Source organism: Chrysemys picta, chromosome 13, assembly GCF_011386835.1.
Source record: "Chrysemys picta bellii isolate R12L10 chromosome 13, ASM1138683v2, whole genome shotgun sequence".
In the NCBI taxonomy this organism is placed as follows: Eukaryota; Metazoa; Chordata; order Testudines; family Emydidae; genus Chrysemys; species Chrysemys picta.
This window is the reverse complement of record NC_088803.1, coordinates 40,813,761-40,835,317: the sequence shown is the minus strand read 5'-3', so window position 1 is coordinate 40,835,317 and position 21,557 is coordinate 40,813,761. Positions and strand designations below refer to the sequence as shown.

Sequence of the window (21,557 nt, the reverse complement as noted above, 5' to 3'; positions counted from 1 at the left end):
CTTTTTAATAGGGGGCTTCTATACAGTCACAGCAGGCTCCATTGAAACCCCAGGTAGCCATACGGACAACTGAAGGTTACTTCTGTAAGTACTCTTAATTAATGAACACATAGGCTGCTAAGGTAAATTACAGGGCCCCACCAAATATACTGACCTAGAGCTGACACTGCACACAAATTCTCAGAGGGGCATTCCAGCATGACTTGAAAATACAGATATAAGGCCCCATTCTGCCACTCTTACCCATACTGAGTACTACCTCACTCTTCAAATAATAATGGGGATAATGATACTTACCTCCTTTGTAAAGTGCTTGGGGAACTACCCATGGAAAGTGCTATATAAGAACAAGATATTATCTACCTGTTTTTCAGGTGCAGTCTGGCAGCTGTCTAATTCCTGTCATTTCTGCTCACAAAATTAGAGGCCATTTTTCTTAGAAAACACATCACATTGTTTTCTCCAGCTTAGTTTGTCTCATATCCACCTTGCTGTGTTATTTCTATAAACCCATGCCTTACTGCATATGTTTTGCTCTGCTTTCTAATAACCTAAAATGCACACCCCTATTGTTAGACATTCCGATGTAACTAGAGAAGGCGCAAAATTGCTACATTTAGATTCAGATCTAGATTTTGATTCCCAAAAGTTCAGGATCTTTCATTCCCATATTAGAGAGAGGGGACAGCTATGAAATTCAAATCTCAGTCCTCATCCAGTTTTTGAATGCCAGCATGCTTCAGGGGTAAACGGATCCAGGATTTCAGTTCAGGACCCTCTCTAATTTTAACTCTTGTTCAAATGTGGCCATCCAATGCAGTTAGATCTATTGAATTAATTGGATCTCCATTAACAAGAAGGCTCTCTTTTTCGCCACGTTTTACTTGCTCATGGTTAACCACATGCTCCTTACCTTTTATATCAAGTTTAAAAGCAAAGTACATGCAGTAATTTAGAATAAAAATGTGCAATGAGATATCAGACTGGGTGATGTTATGAGAAGGAACAGTGTACAGTATGCTTTATGTGCTTTTAGCTGTTCCACCCTACGTTGCAACATGTGCACCCACTCTTGTAACCTTTAATGCGGTGCAAAGATGATCTGTCATTTCTAAAAAAAATATTGAAGCAGTTTTGAATCCTTACTGCCCTCTAGAGAAATTCTGGTAGAAAAGCTCAAACTAACAGAGTCAGCAAAATAAAAAACTGCAATACCAAACTAAACTTCACTGTTGTATACCAACCACATACATATAGTGTCAGTAGCAAAATCTGTAGAAGCACAAAACATCTAGAAGAGCCTCGTTCAGTGTCATTTAATGAAGTGATCAGACTTGTACAGACTCCAGTTCAGTGTTTTTCAGCACTATACCAGACTTGTAAAAATAGCTTTGTAAAACCACTAGTTTTTACATGTGAACAAGAGAAACTGCATTATTTTTGTAGCCAAATGATGAATGCAAAAGCTGCCTTTCATTTCATCCCCCAAAAATGAGGCCCACATTTTTCAGAACTGCATGCATGCAACTGTGTGTATACAAGTTCATGTGCTTTTGTACGCGTAAATTTGCATTTGCAATTACTATGTTGTGCATGCTATTATGGTAAGTGTGGATGAAATTCAGCCCTGTGCAGAGGGTATGCCCAAGGCTGTAGTCACATTTAAGTGTTGCATAGGGCTCGAGCTGGCCGTCTGCCCAGCAGTGAATTTCACTTTCTGTATGTAAGTGATCTGTTAGACAGCTAGCGAACTATTTGCATGCACAATTACTACAATTGCAAGGGCAATTTGAGTGATTTATTGTGAAGTTCCCATGTTTGCACATTTTTACCGACAGCTATGCGTGTATAATTCTAAAAATCTAGCTTGAAGAATCTAAGGTAAAAAATGAAAAATGGGTTGACTTTTTATGATCATGTGGAAATGTGATTTAATATGTTAACGCTTTTGTTGTGCCAGCAGAGACAATATTAGCAGTGTCAGCAATGAATGGTAGTAAAGCAGGGATGAGTATTTGCTTCTAAAATATATTCTGTAGAACTGGACCCATTGTTTTACATTCATAATATCAAGAACAGTATAAACATTTTAAAAACTATATAGTTTAAAACAAATTGTCCACATCCTACCGTCACATATTTAACAAACTGAGAGGGCTTGTTTTATTGCCCAATCATCTTCACAAGGTCAACACATGCCTAATAGAGTTTGCTCTGTACCAGACAAATCCTGTTAAACATGGCAGAGTAACAGATGATATTACAGGATAGTGGAAGCAGATTTGACTGCCCTCTAAAGGCATGTGTGCCATGAGCAAATGCCTGAATTCCTGAGGTATACCAGAATAGGTGCCAGAGGGTTATAAATGGTTAGTTCAGGACTCCCTCCCCCTATTCAATTTGACAGAAATTTTCATATCCAGAGCACAGATGAGAATTTCATACTGTATATTCAGTTCTTCAGACTAGCCAGTTAGGACAGATGTAGCAAATACAACCAACAAGCAGTCTCAACACAGAGCTGGAGGTGCACAGTCTACCAATGAAACACACTACAGCGATTGCTTATTTGGAAACAAAAAGTCACTCAGTGTATGACTAACAGACTGCTGTGCCTTGCAGCTGATCTGTCAAAGGATAAACATAAATCTTGAATGCAGGGGAGGATTTTGTCATTTCTTTTGTTTTTAGGGGCAAAGCTTAAAAGGTTTAGAGGTTCAGTTTGACTAACACTCAACTCTGAATGTGTCTCTTATCCAGACCTCTTCAGCCAGATTTTTGTAACTGTGTGTGTATCTGTGCATCTCATTTGTGTTTATTAGTAGATACCATAGAAGCGCACACAACCACATTTGCATAGGCAATTGAATAAATGCAAAAGTCATCGAAATCTGGCCCAAGCTTAAGTAAGTAGAACCCAGGCTGAAGCCACCCCAAAAAAGCTTCTTTGTTATTAAAGTATTATTTGTATTACAGTACCACCTAGAGGCCCCAATGTGCTAGGTGCTGTACAAACACTTAGTAAGAGACTGTCTCTGACCCAGAGGCCTTACAATCTAAATAGAAAAGAGAGGTACAAAGAATGAATAAACTTGCTCATTGTCTCACAGTAAGTAGTTTTAAAGCTCAAATTGAACACAGGACATCTGAATCCTAATCTAGTGCCGTCTACAGTGGAATTCCCTACCACCTCATGTTCTCTATTTCTTGCTATGTTTTGTTTGTCACGTCTGTTTTCAGTCTCACTTTGAGCCATGAAGCAGAACAAAATTTTAAAACAGTTGAGGGGAAAGTCATTCAAACTTTTTTGATCCTCAAAAAAGGGTTCAGCACAGTTTGGAGCAAAGTTTCAGGTGGAATCTTATTTTATCCAAACCTGCTCTGCCATATATGTCTAGTTCTTATCAACCAGATCAATTCTGTTAATTTTCCATCTCTTGCTGTTTTTCCTTCTCTTCCTCTGTCCTGGAGGCAAACCTGCCATTGAAATAACTGGGAGTTTTGCCCAAGTATGCTCTGCAGGATCAGAATATACATGCAACTGCCACTATCATTTGCTCCGTTCTCTCTAAATGGAGGTTTGTCAGTCCTCTGACTAGTAAATGTCATTCCTGTTTATAGCATTTCTGGTGCTTAACCATTGGTTCTGGAAATCTCCTGTGTGAGGAAATGTTTCTCCATGTCATAGTGATGACCCACCAGTAAGTAGTGGGGTGCTGATTAGTTAAGTACATAGTCTACCCACAGATCAGCAGGTACCCCTTTTCCAAGGAGCGTAAAATTTCATGGGGGTCACTATGATAGTGTGACACTTTGGGGGTTTATCCAGACCACTAAGAGGTTCTCTCACCACCTATTCTGCAGCTCTGGGTGCCTCTGTGCTGTGTAGCTTTGGCTCAGAGCCATGACACCAGCATAGCACAATAGTCTCACCCTGGATTCCACCAGCCCAGTTATTCCTTTATTTTGCCATTTCTGACTTTCATGCCTCATTACTTGTATCCATTTAAAATCTATCTCTTTGTAGTTAATAAACTTGTTTTATCTAATCCATTGTGGTTAAATTGAAGTGTCTGGGTACCTCCATTTGGGATATCAAAACGTGTGCAGATTATTTCCATTGATGAAATAAGGGACCTATATAAATTTGAATTGTCCAGGAGAGGACTGGTCAGTACAGGACATACATTCCTGGGGGCAAAATCTGGGACTGGGAGTGTGTTGCGGTCACCCGGCAGTATAATTCAGGCTGGTAAGAGCCTAGGTGTGGCTGGCAGGCTGCAGCACACACAAAGACATAAATGGGAGTGACCTGCATGCTGGAGGCTTTGTGTGACCAATCCAGGCTACAGCCGTAAGCATTGGAAAGGACACCCCAGGTTAAAGGGCAGGGGTGATACACTACTCATTAATCCGGATTGTACCCTGGGTATGCCTCAGGCTTGTTTGACTTTTTTTTAAATGCAAATCAGTTTATCGTGGGTCTGTCATATTTTCCTAGCAACTTTATAGTGTTAGTAATTTCCTTTTGCAACCTGGTTAATAGCAGAAGCAACAGTTCTTGTCTCTCTGACAGCAGAATCCAACTTTCTGGCAAATCAAACAACCTTTCTGTGGTGAATTTCATCATTCTAACAGTGGCAGCCTGTCCTCCTCATATGAATGTCTGTATTATTCTTGGAGATGTACTGGACTAAACCGGAGATTATTTTGGGGTGGGTCCAACAAAGAACATCTTTTCTTCACAAGTGTCAACTGCATTGTTTAAAATAACTTAATATCTTTTGACTCTATGTTCTTGAACAGAAATTTAACAGGCTGTTAATATCAAACCTCTTTTTGCCTCTAACCATTATTGTAATTCTGTCCTCTAGCTCTTTTTCCTCTACTAAGCTATCAAAAAACACCTTCCTAATCAACAGTATACACGATAGGATAATAGATGGCACCAGAGTGAATACAAGGCTGTACTGTAATTCACTCTAGGGCGCAGCCTAAACCTCAAGATCATCTTTATGAGCAATGGCACAGCCTAGACAGTGAATGCTGTTTATTCACTCGGGGAAAATTCTGTTTAGTTTTTTAATATAAATATATTTATGTGCATCTGTTTCTGTGTGAAAAATAATAATTTATTTCATTCTAATTTTCTTTCATTTGCATCTGTCCTAGTGCCTGATGATTCTGAGGTGCATTACCCCAGGAGCAATGCAGGAAAACAATTGTGCCTTTGAAAGGCACAATTTTCTCCCTGCTTCTCCCTTTCTGTAGGGCAATAATAATTTACTACTGGCCTGTACCAGCAAATTACAACCTGGGCAGGTAGCCATACCTATGCTTAAGGTTTACCAACACTTTCTATTATAAGATCCTGTTTTCAATTGCTTATAATTTTGCCAAAATTAAATTGTTTGGGCTGAAATTTTTCACGCTGAGTTTCTGCATGAAGATGATTATTTTAAATGGTTCAGCTGTTTCAGTGTTGACTTCAGTGGAGTTACTTGTGGAGCAAGGCACTATTCAGTGTGAGTAAAGATATTAGAACCTGGCTCAAGGCATGGGTATAGATCAGGGATTGGCAACCCTTGGCATGAGGCCCGTCAGGGAAATCCGCTGGCAGGCCAGGACGGTTTGTTTACCTGCAGCGTCTGCAGGTTCGGCCAATCGCAGCTCCCACTGGCCGCAGTTCGCCGTTCCAAGCCAATGGGGACTGAGGGAAGCAGCGTGGGCCAAGGAATGTGCTGGCCGCCGCTTCCCGCTGCCCCATTGGCCTGGAACGGTGAACCACAGCCAGTGGGAGCTGCAATTGGCTGAACCTGCGGATGCTGCAGGTAAACAAACCGGCCCAGCCCGCCAGCGGATTTCCCTGACGGGCCACATGCTATCCCTGGTATAGATAGAGATCTCTCTACAGATAGCTAGACATTGTGTACACAGTTTTTATCTTTTAAACATCCAAATATCTAATTGTTCCTGAAAATCAGGTACTTAGAAGACAAGTGTCAGAAACTGAAACCCACAAACTGTAGGCAAAAGACTTTACCCAGAATTATTAGCGCCTGCAGTTTGTAGATATAAAGAAAAAAGCCATCTTGTAAAAATCTGTTCATTTGTTTTTATCATTATATAAGATTTTTTGACCGCCTGACCCTCCCCTATTGCTAAACAAGAGGGGAATCTGTGGTAGATCGCTGCTAAATGGGAGGTGGGTCTCAGGGTGGTCCTGATATAGAAAAAATGGTTATGGGAAAGTGGGTCATGGTGTGGAAGATGTTGAGAACCAGTTTTTTAAACACTTTATAATACATTGTTTTATAAGGCTTTCCATTTAACAGAATAACTTCCCCTTTCAGTCGCATCAGTGAAATTGAATTATTGTCCTCACTATAACTGATGTCTAGGGTTGGCACTCATCCATCAGTGATCATCTAGGGATAAACATATCAATCCTGCCATGATGCTGAAGGGAATATCTACAGAAGATAGTTGTCACCAGGTGTCCTTTTCCACCCAAAGGGTTCTGTGAGTCTAGGTCAAGGAAAGTCCATTTGTCTTGTGTTCTCTGCACAGTATATGTGGAATACAGAGGGAAAAACAAAATATGCATCTGATCATACGTACGTGTGCAGTTGCCTGCTGTGTTATCACCTCATGGTGGAGAGTGGCTGTTTTCTAGGAACTCAAGCCAGTACTACCACTGTGCAGAGTAACAAATGTCTTAGGGACAGAACTGTCCTTTTGTTCTGGGCTTGTTCAGTGCTTAGCACAAGGGGTTCCTGGTCATGCCTGGGGCTCTTAGACTCCATGATGATAATAATACCAAATAATAATAAAAAGGTTACTGAAAGTGAATATGAATAATAAATCGGTTACATAAAACAAGAATAGGACAACTACACAAATCCATTTAACAGCATTTTCTGATTTCTCAGATGTCACCCAAACCCTCCAAAAATACTGGTACAAATACATTAATTTAATTAATGATGATCTGGTATCACTTCCTCATAATGCTACCCAAAAATACCATTTCCTTTCCTGTGGAAAAAGTGTCTGCTTTCCATAGAAAATTGCGGGAGGGGAGGAGTTGTCAAACAACTGTATGCTGGAAACCAAAAATTTTTGGCTGAAATCAAAATTCTGCCATTCAAATTTCTTCCAAAATTGAAATTTTGTGTGGAAAATATAGATGAGGACAACCTTATTTTCCTTTTTGTCAAAATTTTCTGTTGGAAAAAAAATTTAGCCAGCTCAGTCTAAAAGTGGATGACCCCAGTTCATACTATACATTACCATAAGTATGAGTAACTTATTCCATGAATCATTGAAAACAAACGTTATATTTGGGACAGATTCTGCTACCCTCATTCACACTGAGTAGCACTTGACCCCATGACTGGTTCGAGTTAAATCAATGGGACTGTTCAATGGTAGGCTATCGCATAATCCTTACTTGGTCACACAGTGGAGCAGGAAAAATAAGTGCAGCAAACACATTGTGTTCTAGCTGCCCCATGTAGACCCTGCTGGCATGCTCTAAAAGGTACCTAGTTTGCATTAACATAGTACTAAAACAGGGGTGGGCAAACTTTTTGGCCCGAGGGCCACATCGGGGTTGCGCAATTGTATGGTGGGCCGGATAGGGAAGGCTGTGCCTCCCCAAACAGCCTGGCCCCCTCCCACTTCCCGCCCCCTGACTGCCCCCCTCAGAACCTCCAACCTCCCCTGCTCCTTGTCCCGTGACCGCCCCCTCCTGGGAACCCCACCCCCTAGCCAACCCCACTGGGCACCCATTTGCACCTTTGAAAATCTCTCCTATAATGTACAGCGTAGCTATACTGTGCTGAAGAGCACGTGCCTAGAAATGTATTCTACATCTATTTTAGGGGATGGAGAAACTTAATAGAGCACCCTATAAAAATACTTAGCATTTACAATACATAGCAATTTGTATCTTCAAAATGTTGTGCAAACATAATTATCTTATGACAAATTAAGATTTGAATATTTTGAATATATATGATTTTTATATATAGTATGTTTGTTTTATATACTGTACCCAAGCTGTGACTTATCTAAAAAGAGTAGGTAAAAGTGACCAGTAAAACACAGATCTGCAGATGACATGTGTCTGAATATCTTTTTAAGAGAATTAACAGGGACAGGAACTATAGTGGGGATCATAAATGATGACAATAGAAAATTCTTTAGGGAAAATAGTCTGACTCTGCAAAAATTCACTGACATATGTAGGGCAGCTGAAATAGCCCAAGAGCAGATACAAATCCTATCTGATGATCACGTGGTGAAATGTATTAGAAAGAAATTACAGGAGATGAAAACACATAGGTAAAATGAGACAGAACTGGATGCACCCTGCTGCAAAGAAAAAGAAAATCCTGTCTGAAAGAAGCCATCAAACTGCTAGAAGCAGTATTGGAATTAGAGAGGCCAAAACCAGAACTTCAAATCCAAACTCCTTTGAATTTAGTGGAAAGTCAGATTCATGTGACTAGATCAGAACCTGTCCCAAGGATTTGAATCTGAGGTGGATTCAAACCTGGAAGGAGCTTATTTTCTGTTTCTGGCTTGGATGTGGCTGAAATCTCACGAGAACAGCTAGTGAGACTTCTGCTGTTTTGGGCTGAAAGATTGAGGGAACAGCTCATGACATTTCAGTGCCTTTAAATATGAACTCTGTTTGTTTTACATGCCAATGTGTATATCCGAAAGTGTGATCCAGTAAGATGTCCACATTTGAAAAGTAGGTAGATTTTAAAAGCATTTGCCACAATTGTAATTTTCTGCTTTTCCTAGTCAGATATTTAAGTATACTTTATGTAATCTATCTCGTCCAGTAAGGGTGGTTCATCTATTGCAAATAGGAAGTAGGTCAATCTGAGAGCTAGGTCTTCTCTAGTTATCTCACTCGTGGATGTTGTCATCTGGAACTACTAAAGGTTAATTCTTCATGGGGCTTGAGTGGTTTTGTGTGTTGTTTGAACCTGCAGATAAACTGTCTGCAGACAGATTGTACTCTGGGATTTGAGAACAGAACACTAATTATAAGGGAAATTCTTCGAATCTTTGACGTGTGATCTCATTGGTTGTCATTTGGCCAGTAGCGCTTTTAGATTCTAACCGTAGGAGAAAGAGATCAAACGCTCCAGGGCCAGAAGTTGAAGAATTCTATCTGCGAATTCCAGTCCTGGCTTTAGTTATGGTGGATCCTGTGCAATGAAGAGCTCTATAAATAGGCGCATTGAACACTCAATTTACAATTAACACTAACCAACCTGTCCCTTTAGAACCAATACGAGCAAGCATTTCTTAACTCTGCTAACCAATCACTGGCAAACAGGGAGGCCAAAGGAATATGAAGTGCTGCTATGGAAATTGACAAAATTAACAAAAGTGCAATAGGTAGAGTTAATTGAGAACAGGGTTACTTATTCCACCCCTCTGCCCCCTCCTCCAAAAAAATCAGAATTTCAGTATTGTTTCTATTTAACAGGGTACAAACTGGACCCATTTTCCATTTTTTAAATTTATTGGGAGGAAGGTTATTCTAACATCAAAGTAGGGGGATGTTTTCACTCCACATAGGTCTTGTCTATACTTGTGGCAGCATGTAAGGTACATGTAGCTACACACAACAATGAAAGGTAGGCTGCATCCACACTGCATTGTATAACTACATGTGGCAGGGAAAGGCAGCGGCAGCTCTACCCCGTGGTCCAGGGCCGGCTTTAGGCCGATTCCCCGGAATCGGGCCCCGCAGGTAAGAGGGTCCCGCGCCTAAGAGGGCCCCGTGCCTTAGGCTCACCCGGCTGCGGTCAGCTCCGGAGGCATTTCGGTGGCAAGGGAGGGGGGTCTGCTCCGGTGGCATTTCAGCGGCGGGGGATCCTTCAGTGCTGCGGAAAATGTGGAGCAGACCCCCCGCTGCCGAAGTGCCGCCGAAGACCCGGACCGTGGAATCAGGCCCCGCAGGTCCTAAAGCCAGCCCTGTCGCTGTCTCCCTCCGCCGGAGCCTTTCCCTGCTATCTGAGTCTTTCACTGCAGCGGGGAAAGGCTCAGGATGTAGAAGAGTGATAGGCACTGCTTGGGCATGTAGAGAGCCATGTAGGTTCTGAACACTAGGATTCTGGCATATCTGTACTCTACTTGCCTAAGCAGTGCCTCACTGTCTACACCGTTAGCTGCATGTGCAGTGTCTGTACTCTACATGCTGCCCTAAGTGTAGACCTACCCATAGAGACTGTAATTCAGAAAAATAGAACAGTGTGACCGTCCCTTGCATGGTGGGAGTGGGAAGCAAGGTGCCTTTATGCTTGCACACCTGTTCTATGGCCTATGTTGTGTAGGAGATCAGCGTAGATGATCAGAGTAGTCCCTTCTGGCCTTAGAATCTATGAAAATCTAAGGCCAGGACCAATCACAACTGCAATCCCAGTATTTTACGGAGTGCAGGGACAGCTCCTATTGTAAGAACACAGGATCACACAAAGGCGGTAGGGAGGAAGCAGGACCATGCAGAGGAGATGCAGTGTCCACCATGCCCCAGAAAGCTGGGAGAGGGAGTGTGCCTCTCCCTGAGTTCCCCCTGGCACACTGCAGTTCTGCACTGCCAAAATGCATTTTCTGGCCCTATGGAGTGGAGGATGAATATGCCATTATCAAGGATCCAAAAAAAACCCACAAAATTCTCCAATAAAAAAATAAAAATCCGTGTTTTTCTGCAATTAAAATGAAACGCTGAACTTTGGTTTCCCTAGCCACAATATATATAAACATCCATTGGACACGTTTTATTGATGTACAGTACAAGCCCATTTTTCTGAGCCTCCATTATCCAGCTCTCTGTATTAAGCGAACCACTAGCTGTCTGGGGCTGACAGTGGCTAAAAGTTCTCCGTAAAAAAACAAATTTTGTGTTTTTCCTTGTTTTTCCCGTGTCAAACAGATTTCTAGGATCCCTGGTCATTATACTTTGTAGCTCAGATTCTGAATGACTAATTTGCATATGCTATCATAGGGCTTTATTTTGATACATTTACTCTGGTTTAATGGCATTTACATTTACTCTGGTTTTACTCTTAGAGTACTTCCACTGATTTCAGTAGGACTGCTCCTGAAGGTACTGTTCACCACCAGAAAGGTTATCAGAATCTGAGCTCTTGCCACTATGTATGCAAATCAGGTAGCTACACACTCAGATATGATCATAGTTACCCTTGTATGTATTACTTCAGTAGCTACACTCACCAATTAGGCACATTATTTTTGTGTGCACAATTGCATACCCAACTTTTCTGAAAATCTGGACCTCTACCTAAGCCTCTGGAAATGGTTTCCCCACTCAGAGAATGATTACAAAGCACATTAGACACTATCACTGTGAAGTGAAGATACTGAGGACAAGATCAAGTTAATATTGATCAAAAAGGCTAAAAAAAAATTAAAAATAAATCAAACATTGAAGTGTTATGATATATAACCATCAGTCAAGCTTTTGGTCGATATTTCAAAATTAAGACTTGGAACAGTTACTAGAAAATGATTCACTGGTAGCTTATGCATCACACCTCATGAATAATTATGCATATATTGAGAGAAGGGGAAATGGCAACAGTATCCCTCATATAACTGGATGCCAAAGATTTCAATAGTTAATCTCTGGCATGGTAACAAAGACAGAGAATTATAACAACTAGAGACAGTGGTAAGACTAATATGCCTGTGTTTCTCTATCCAAGCTGAGTTAGCACACTATGGGTTTGATTCTGCTCCCATTGAAGTCAATGGAATAACTCTCACTGACTTGAATGATGCAGGATCAAACCCTAATGGGCTGACTCTGAACCTCTTACTAACAATGGTGACCAGTTATTCCAAAAAGCAATCCCATTGGCTGACTTCTTTCCAAGGTGAGTAGGGGGCTGGCAATGTGGTCCTAAAGCTTCAACTTTACGAGCTGTATTTCATAGACAACCTAGGCTGATAATCTTTCTGGGGCATGTTTGAAGACCTCCCACAGCCAATGATACTGAAATGAAAAGAGGTTAAATAAATATATATGAAGATGCATCCAGTAGAAACTGAGAAAACAGCATAAACAGAACAGGATGAAGAAAAGTAATGCGGGTGTGGGTGTACAACTGGTTAAATCTTCCTGCTACTGTTTGAAAACAGATGACCTACAAAGAAATGTATTACTTTTTTTGAGGTAGAGAGACTGGTCTGGCCTCAGTTGAGGGTGCTATGTACTTTGAAAATCTGTCTCACTGTGACCTGGAGTGCTGATTTTCAACGAGTCTGTGGAAATGCACTTACAAAATTTGTAATGACTATCTATTTGCATATGGAAAACCCCACTTTTGCAGGATCAAACCAGCGCAGTAGCAACTTTGCCAGGTGCCTATCATTTGTAATTGAAGTTTTACAATTTACTGTTTTAAGGAATACCTCCTCACTGTTTGCTCTGTTGAACTTGAAGTTTTGTCCTTCAACAGGGGACTAGTGGTGGCAGAGTATGATTTTATAAGTTACTATCGCACTTATGGGTCCGATCACGTGTGTCCTTGAAGTTTGTTCAAAAGCTTAAACACACAAGCCCAAACCCATAAATCTAACTCCTCTCATTCAGATTCCTTTTCACACATCCACAGTTCATCCCCACATGCATTTATGCATTTGCTTTACATTTTTTGTGATAGTGTTTTTAACCTAGTAACATTGTAAATGTTTAAGCAGGTGAACATTTTACAGCTAAAAGAAATTTAAAGATGCCATGCATTTGCCAAACAAAGTTACCATGGCAAGGCATTGAGACGCCTTCAAAAGAGCCTCTCTCGCTCACTTTTTCTCTTACTCAAAATACAGGCTTTACAAAATTGACATCTTAAAATTAAAATGTTTTTTCTGAAAGTAATAGCCAAGATTGTAGAATATTTATGTGATCATTAATATTTGAATTTTGAATAATGTATACATATATATTTCCACAAAATAATACGATGCTTGTTATATTCCAAAGTCATATTTTTCCCCCATAACAAGTACAGAAGCAGTTTTATTTGCATTACTCACTGCAGGTATGTAATATCAAATTACACTACTAATTCTTTTTGTTTCCGGAAAAATATATCTGTGTCAGACATTTTTACTCTGCATACATAAAAGAACTATACTAATAAAAATCTTTTATAAATGCAGAAATCTTCTGTGCACTTATCACTTAACCAAATTTGGATACTTTCCCTGTGTTTATTTTAAAATCATACCATTTTCTTTCTTCTTAATTGCACCTGGTCCATACCAAAAGTTTTGTCACTAGAATATCTAAACCAGAGCCTTCTATTTTATCAGTAATGGCATATATATATGTGCAAGGGCATACAGCTGCATATCAAATAGCACTTGCATGCTCTGCCATTCACCATCACTCTTCAGGATGCTGATGAATGTGCTGACAGACAAAGGCTAATTGGCAGACTGTACGGAGTCAGTTTTTGATGACACAGTAGAAATAATAGGAGACAGAGAAGGTAACAAAGAAAGTTTAGAGGAAATAATAAAGGAAATATAGTCTGAGAATATTTCACATGAGGAGAGAGGGCAACCTGAAATACAGTGGGAGGGAACCAAAGGACCAAAGGATTACACAAAAGAATGAAAGGGAAAAAATGAAGAGGAGGGTAGCAAGTCCTCCATGTAGTCCTGGTGTGACAGACAGACATGATGATGTGAACATTTACAGCCATGTGAAACTTGGTTTTGGGTTTCCTTACAAACTCAAAACCCAGAGCTGGTTCAACAAATGACTGACCTGTTTAATGCCTATTTTGCTTCAGTCCTCACTAAAAAGGTAAATTGTGACCAGATATTTAACACAGTATTAACAACAAGGAGGAAAGGAACAAGTCAAAATAAGGACACAACAGGTAAAAGACTCTTTCGATAAGTTAGATGCATTCAAGCCTGCAGGGCCTGATGAATTTCATCTTAGGGTACTTAAGGAACTAGCTGAAGAAATCTTGGACCCATTAGTGATGATTATCTTTGAGAACTCGTAGAGGATGAGTGAGGTCCCAGAGGACTGGAGAAGGGTAAACATAGTACCTATCTTTAAAAGGGGAAACAAAAAGGACCTGGGGAATTATACATCAGTGAGCCTAAGTTTTGATACCTGGAAAAATACTAGAACAAATTATTGTGCAATCAGTTTGTAAGCACCTAGAGGATAATAGGATCATAAGTAATAGTCGTCATGGATTTGTCAAGAACCAGGGGTCAGCAACCTGCGGCTCCGGAGCCATATGCTGCTCTTTGGCTGCCCCCTTGCGGGCAGCCGTTTTATGAGGGGGTGTAAGATGCAGGCTCTGGCCAAGAGGTGCTTACCACAGGCGGCTCATCTCTGTGCGCCCCTTGGGGGCAGGGGGGCAGTGAGTCTCCGTGCATTGCCCGCACCCACAAGCACCACCCACGCAGCTCCCATTGGCCGGGAACTGCAGAGACGTGCCAGCAGCCAGCCACTTCCAGGTGTGGCATGGGGCCAGGGCAGGCAGGCAGCCTTCTGTGCCGCTGGCCGGAAGCCACCTGTGGTAAGCACCTCCCAGCCAGAGCTTGCACCACAACCCCCTGCCCCAGGTCAGAGCTCCCTCTTGCACTCAAACTCCTTCCTAGACCCCGTACCTCTTCCTGCACCCCAATCCCCAGCCCAGAGCCCCCTTCTGTTCAAATTCAAACAGGCTCATTACCAAGGCAACTGTTGTCTACCAATAAAACTCTTCGAATTTCTTGTGAAAAGGAAGTGGATGTGCTCGGTCTTTGCTACTATGTTCGAACATTCAACAGTTTGAAAAAGTCTAAAGTCAGAAATAAAATAGATCAGATCAATACCTTCAATCAAAAAAAGTATTGGTGCGTAATAATAACTTTAATATGTTTAATTATTATTAGTTGATAAATTCTAACTCTACAAGTAGCTTTGCGTGTGATGCGGCTCTCGAAATAATTTGGTCAAAGACAAAAACAAAAAAATGGCTGCTCTTTGAAAGGTTGCCGACCCCTGTGCCAGACCAGTCTAGCTTCCTATTTTTGAAAGGATTACTGGCCTAGTGAATGGGAGGTGGGAGATGTAGACATGATCTATATTGATTTTAGTAAGGCTTCTGACACAGTCCCGCCTGACATTCTCATAAGCAAAGTAGGGAAATGTGCTCTAGATGAAATTACTATAAGGTGGGTTCAAAACTGGTTGAAAGGCTGTACTCAAAGAGTAGTTAACAATGATTTTCAGTCAAACTGAGAGGAAAGTGTCTAGTGGAATCCCACAAGGGTCTGTCCTGGGCCCAGTACTAGTCAATATTTTCATTAACGACTTGGATAATGGAGTGGAGAGTATGCTGATAAAATTTGCAGATGACACCAAACTGGGAGGAATCTCCTCTTTGGAAGACAGGATTAGAATTCAAAATGACCTTTAGGAAAAATATGGGCAAATTGGAGAGAGTCCAGAGGACAGTAACAAAAATGATAAAAGGTTTAGGAATTCTGAACTCTGAGGAAAGATTTAAAAAACTGAGTATGTTTAGCTTGAGAAAAGAAGACTAAGAGGGACCTGATAACAGGTTTCAAATATGTTAAGGGTTGTTATAAACAGAATGGTGATCAGTTGTTCTCCATATCCACTGAAGTTAAGACCAGAAGTAATCATCTTAATCTGCAGCAAGGTAGATTTACATTAGATATTAGGAAAACCTTTCTAACTCTAAGGATAGTTAAGCACCAAAGGAGGTTGTGGAATCCCAGTCATTGGAGGTTTTTAAGAATAGGTTAGACAAACACCTATCAGGAATGGTCTAGGTTTACTTGGTCTTGTCTCAGTGCAGGGTGCTGGATTAGATGACCTCTCAAAGTCCCTTCCAACCCTACATTTCTATGATACTATGATTCTGTCAGCTTCCAGACATGGTTTCAACACTGGGCTTCATTAATGTAGATACAAGTCAGGGTGGGAGAACTTGTGTATTTGAAAATATTTGCACCCACCCACAGTTCAGACCACTTTGATGTTTAATCCCTCAGTCCTGCAAAGGGGTCTGGCACATTTGAAATCTTCTACCCAGGCATGGGTCCACTGGGACTTGGCAGGATCAGTGCCTATGTTGCTGATTGCCAACTTCAATCAGGGATTTAGACATCCAAGTGATCTAAACAGTACATGTCAATAACTGAAGATCCCGTTCTGCATCCATAATTAATTTCTTCTCACAAAAATGGAGACCTCTTTAAGGCTTGGCTGTCATTTGACCATTTGCTTTTAATTTTTCAATCAAAAAATATAAACTTGAAAACCCCACCATCACACACATCACAAAAACGCATTATAACTTTAAGTCTCAAAGAAATGCTCAGCCCATGTAAATGACCTAATTACTTTATCTACAGCTGATGTGTCCCAGGTCAGTGTACAGATATATGCAAAAAGCCAATGGCAGCTTTGGGAAATAAGCTTTTTGATTATAAAAGAGCAATACATGTGTTCTCTCGTGTGTAAATGTGTGCCACTCACTGAAAAATAATCACATAACATTGCTGAATAGGTAACAGAATGGACAGGGAATGTACTTCTGACTAATATTATGTGTAATATATAGGTTCTGTTATTATATGACTGTTAGATATTTTTGATGATAACATCACATGAGAGCTGGTCAACTAATATCCTCTGATAATTTGAATTTCACCAAAATTTTCATATAAAATATTCTATGCCTATATTTCTTTATTTACTCAGCTCTTCTCTGGATGACCATAGCTACAGGGATCGTTATTAAAAAGTTAACACTTACCTCTACCACAGTAAAGTAACTGAGGTGTCATGGCTCTTTCCTGTTCCCATGGCATATGAATCAGTGTTCTAAAAATTCACTGTAGTAATCACAAAATTCTGCTGGAAAGAATCACTCAGTAAAATCTATTGAGATTTCAGCCTACCACCTCCCTTTGTTTCATAACTAGGAGGTGTCTAATAAATGCAAAATCTCAGTGAATAGAGCTCAGCGGGGCCTATTTTTTTCCTCCTGACTCCCGTGATTATTATAATTTGATTTTATAGGTGTCTATCCTAAGACCCCGTCTAGGGAGTAATCTTTACTGAGTCATGAACTTTCACATCATTAAATCTCTCTACATTTATTTTAAACATATCAGAAGTGTCAAGTAACTTTAGATGTACTAAATTTTATTTGCATTGGGTAAAGTGAAATGTAACCACTTGGGAAAATAAATGAAATAGTTTCCTTAACACTCAGGAAAGCAGTGAGGCTCCTGAGTCTGTGATTCCATCCATATGGCTGCATAGCATGTCTCTTGTATAGGCCCCGACATGTGTTTACAAGGACAAGAATCTGAGTAATTTCCTACTAGTTTGAAGGGAATATTAAACTCTTCTGTCATTAGGTGCTATATTATTTATGTTCCCTTTTTTATTGTTGTTGTTGTCTATTTTTAAAAATATTTCATTGTTGGCTCAACGCTGACTCCTGATAGAAAGTGATGAAATGCCCAATATGTTAAGAAACTTTATCACTAAATCAGGAGCAAAACTATAAATTTTGGCTTTTGAAACCAAACTGACTGTTGAGGATCATTTTGCTCCTGAAATATTACAGCAGTGATCAATTTGCTGTAAAATCAAACAGTTTACCTTGGCAATCTATAGATGGAAAATATGTTGTTCTTGAGCAAAGTTTATGCCCTGCCCAAAGGATAAATTAAATTTTATGGGAAAGATATGCATTATTATATGCTTATCTGCTTAACATATTCTTTTCCACATCATTATAAATATTTTAATCACACATTTGATCTTGTGTATATATTAATATGGTAATATTTTCCCATATAGGACCAAACACAGTTAATTCATCACAGAACAGGAGAGAATATTCCAATCTTCACCCCCCCGCCAAAAAAAAGGAAGATAAAAATTTTAGCAGAGACAGGTAAAGATGGGGCTAGTTTGTGATCCTCTTGTGAAATAAAATGTTCCTGAAGTGAGGGGAGGAATCAATTAAATCATTATTATTAATTATTATTGTTTTATTATTTCATATTTATATTACAGGTGAACTCAAGATCGAAGTCATGTTACATTAGGCACCGCAGTGCCTTGAAGGGTTTACAATCTAAAACAAGCAGTGTCTGAAAAGTGTGGGGAGACAATCAAATATATATATACTTATATACATTTGCTATTGATTTTTAATTGCATAAAGGAATAAACAGGAATCAACTTTCCCCAGCTGCCCCTTTGCCTAACCTTCATATGCAGGATGATTTCCTCTGGATGTTGCCATTAAAGTGGGTATTCAGAAAGGATTTGATAGAGAAGAGAGGACTAAGGAAGGCCTTCTATGCATAAGGGACAGCATGGAAGAAATCCTCAAGATATTTGTGGGAGGAGTGGGAAAGAGCCCGGCATTATTGGGGTAGAAGGTCGATGTGATAAGAAACAAGAGTGGATAAGTAAGGAGAAGCAGAAACCAATAGACTACTTACCTGTAACGGTATTACTCAACAAGAGTAAGGAGGCAGACACAAGCCCTCTGTGAGTAGTTAGTTTATCTGGCCATCTTTAAGAGTAGAACAAGACAGCAAAGAAGGAGGCCCAATGCCTCATCTGTAGTCTTCTGTCATCTCAGTCTCATGTTGTTCACTTGGAATACTCAACATGATCCTGTGTTGGTCAAATGTGGAGATATGAATTTGGATTTTCAAAGATCAAAGATTTAGACATGCAAATCCTACTAATTTCAATAGGAGCCGTGTGGTTTAACAGTCACCTTTGAAAGGCTCAGGCATAGGTCTTGGTAATGTCATTTTCCTGGTTGACAACCCTTTTCCACTCTAAACACCCACTAGTTTCCTTTCTGTCACACAAGTCATCCATCTTCTATTTTTTTGGTGATCTGGGTACTCTTGACGTATTTAATTTGTAGTCACCTTACTCCGTACTTGCTTCTCCCTTTTTGTTTTCCGTAAGTACTTGTTCCCATCATTTTTTCTTATTCTAAATAAGTACCTAAAATAGATATGTTTCACCTATGCCCTGGCCTGACAACAGGGAATGTCTCTGTGCCAAGAGCCTTTCCCTACTTTTAAGGAAAGGAAAATTTAAGATGAATAGTGGGAAAGGGAAATCCCTCAAGGTGAGTCTATTCAACTATGGAGAAAGCACTGGGTGATATACAGTACGGGACCATCCTGCATTGTCAGGAAGATGAACTTGATAACCTATCAGGTAACTTCACTTACTCTCTGGGGTGCTGTGAGGATTAATCAGTTAATGTTTTACAGCCCTTTGAAACTGCAAAGTGCTATGTAAGTGCTAAATATTATTATTTTTTTATTACATCCTTTGTACTTTACATGCAAGAGTGAACCATTTTGAGAAGACAATGCAAATATGTCTATTATTATCCATGTTCTCAATCATCATGAGCAAGTTCTGCAACTCAAATTTTCATCTCAAGAGTATGCTGCTGAAATGTAATTACTGGAGGCGTATAAATGGTCTGCTGTCTCAGACCTTTTGTAAACTTTAATCCTATTCTTATAAAAACCACCTCTAAAATGTAGCTGTTTGGAGTAGGAGCCTTCTTTTTGTTCTGTGTTTGTACGGCACAGTGGGGGTCCTGGTTGATGGCTGGAGCTCACAGATGCTACTCTAATACAAATAAATAATAATAGCCAACCAGAGGTAGTGGTGTCACACAAAAGATCCAAAGCATATAATAACCTGAAAATTATAATGATGATGCAAATGGTCAAATTGTCCCAAGAAATTGTGACTGATGTAATATGTAATTAGGGGGACCAGATAGCAAGTGTGAAAAATCAGGACACTTTTTTTTCAGGGGACAGGGGCATAGCTGCATATAAGAAAAAGCCCCTAACATCAGGATGGTCCCAATAATATCAGGATATCTGGTCACCCTAGTGTTATAAATACTGAAATGTAAGCACTTTATGAACATGGTATATGACCTGGACAGTGAGGGGAAGTTATTGTATACTGGTTTATCAGACGTTCCTGTACAAATGCATTGATCTAGCTTAATATGGGCTGTGGGAAGAATAAACAGGAAGGCAACACAGTGGTCCCAGATAGCAACCTCCCAGCAAACATCAGGGGGAATTACAAGACAATGGCATGTTTCCAGGCTATAGGCCACAATGACACAGCTATTTTGCCAGGCTGGGAGGCTAGAGATCAAAAGAACACTTAACAGTTAAAAGCAAAAGAAGTGGAGGGGGGGACTGAGGGGGGAAATAAGCTAACAGAGAGAAAAGCTCTGTGGAAGATTTATAGGGAATTAGTCCTACCAAGGTCCCCATGTGGAGGATGGTTAAACACCTGGTAAGCTATGCATGCGTATAATCTGCTTCATTGTTTTTTTAAATGTTTTCATTAATTTGCTTTTGTTCTGAATACATTATAATTGGCTTTAAGGAGGCTGTCTGAGGACTGCAACCAAAGGCCTGAGTCCTGAGTGGTGGTGCACTCAGAGACCCAGAGGGGTCAGAGGTACAGTTAGCTTGGTAATAATGACAGTGTTTTTAAGAAATATCCATTCTGTACTTGCAAGTAATTCTAAAAGCCCTCTCACTATGAACTATTTTGTCTTGTGATTCATGAAGCCCATGAGTTATCCACTGTGGGCTAGCATGCATCAGTGTAACGGGAAACTAACACAGGCCTAATCTTATATCCAGTGAATGTAATGGTAGTTTTGACATTTTCTTCAGTGGAAAGATTGGGCCCACTGGAGAGACAAGGATATACATATGCTATTTACTATTTCTTATCTTTTGGAAATGAATGGCACAATGGAGGTGGTTCCAGTAATCATGGTATCTATCCCACACAACTCTACTATATTTGATTATTATTAGATTCTTGCATCCTGAGCAGAAACCTACCAGATTTGTCTGTCTCAATCCTGCTAAAGCTGAATATTTTCATACATATGTATGTATATCAAGTTTTTATGAGTATAATTTGGGCTTTTCAAAATAGTGACACAATAACAAAGCAAAATTGAGACATGCATGTAATTTAAATAATGATTCGGTTTTCTCTCTCCCTAATGCTGGCACTTTGATGGTATTTTCCCTTCCATCTTCCTTCTGCTCTTCGTTCCCAATGAATGGATTTAGCTGTGAGACGACCACACCTAATGCAAACTGTGTTTGCTACTTCCGCCAACCAAATATCAAATCTGAGTGACGTGCATTTGGTGCTCCTGCTGAGTTTGCTGAAGGTTACTATAGAAGTGGTCTAGAAACAGCTTAAGATGGGAAGATAAGCTACAGGAACTGTCAGGTGGCAGTTGCCATGTACCTCTGGACACCATTTTTCACTGTCTTAGGGTATGTCTACACTACGAAATTACACTAATTTTACAGAAGTCGATTTTTGGGAACAGATTGTATAAAGTCGAGTGCACGCGTCCACACTAAGCACATTAATTCGGCGGTGTGCGTCC

At 40.1% G+C, this 21,557-nt stretch overlaps 1 long non-coding RNA gene across 2 annotated transcripts in view; it reads left to right on the top strand.

The window, feature by feature from the left end:
* Positions 1-19,626, top strand: part of LOC135975350 (uncharacterized) — a 187,863-nt gene extending 168,237 nt beyond the window's left edge. For both annotated transcript variants that reach the window (XR_010592286.1, XR_010592285.1), the window contains 2 exons: positions 17,915-18,011; positions 18,134-19,626. This is a non-coding gene — a long non-coding RNA (uncharacterized LOC135975350). The remainder of the gene's footprint in view (positions 1-17,914; positions 18,012-18,133) is intronic.
* Positions 19,627-21,557: the final 1,931 nt, after the last annotated feature.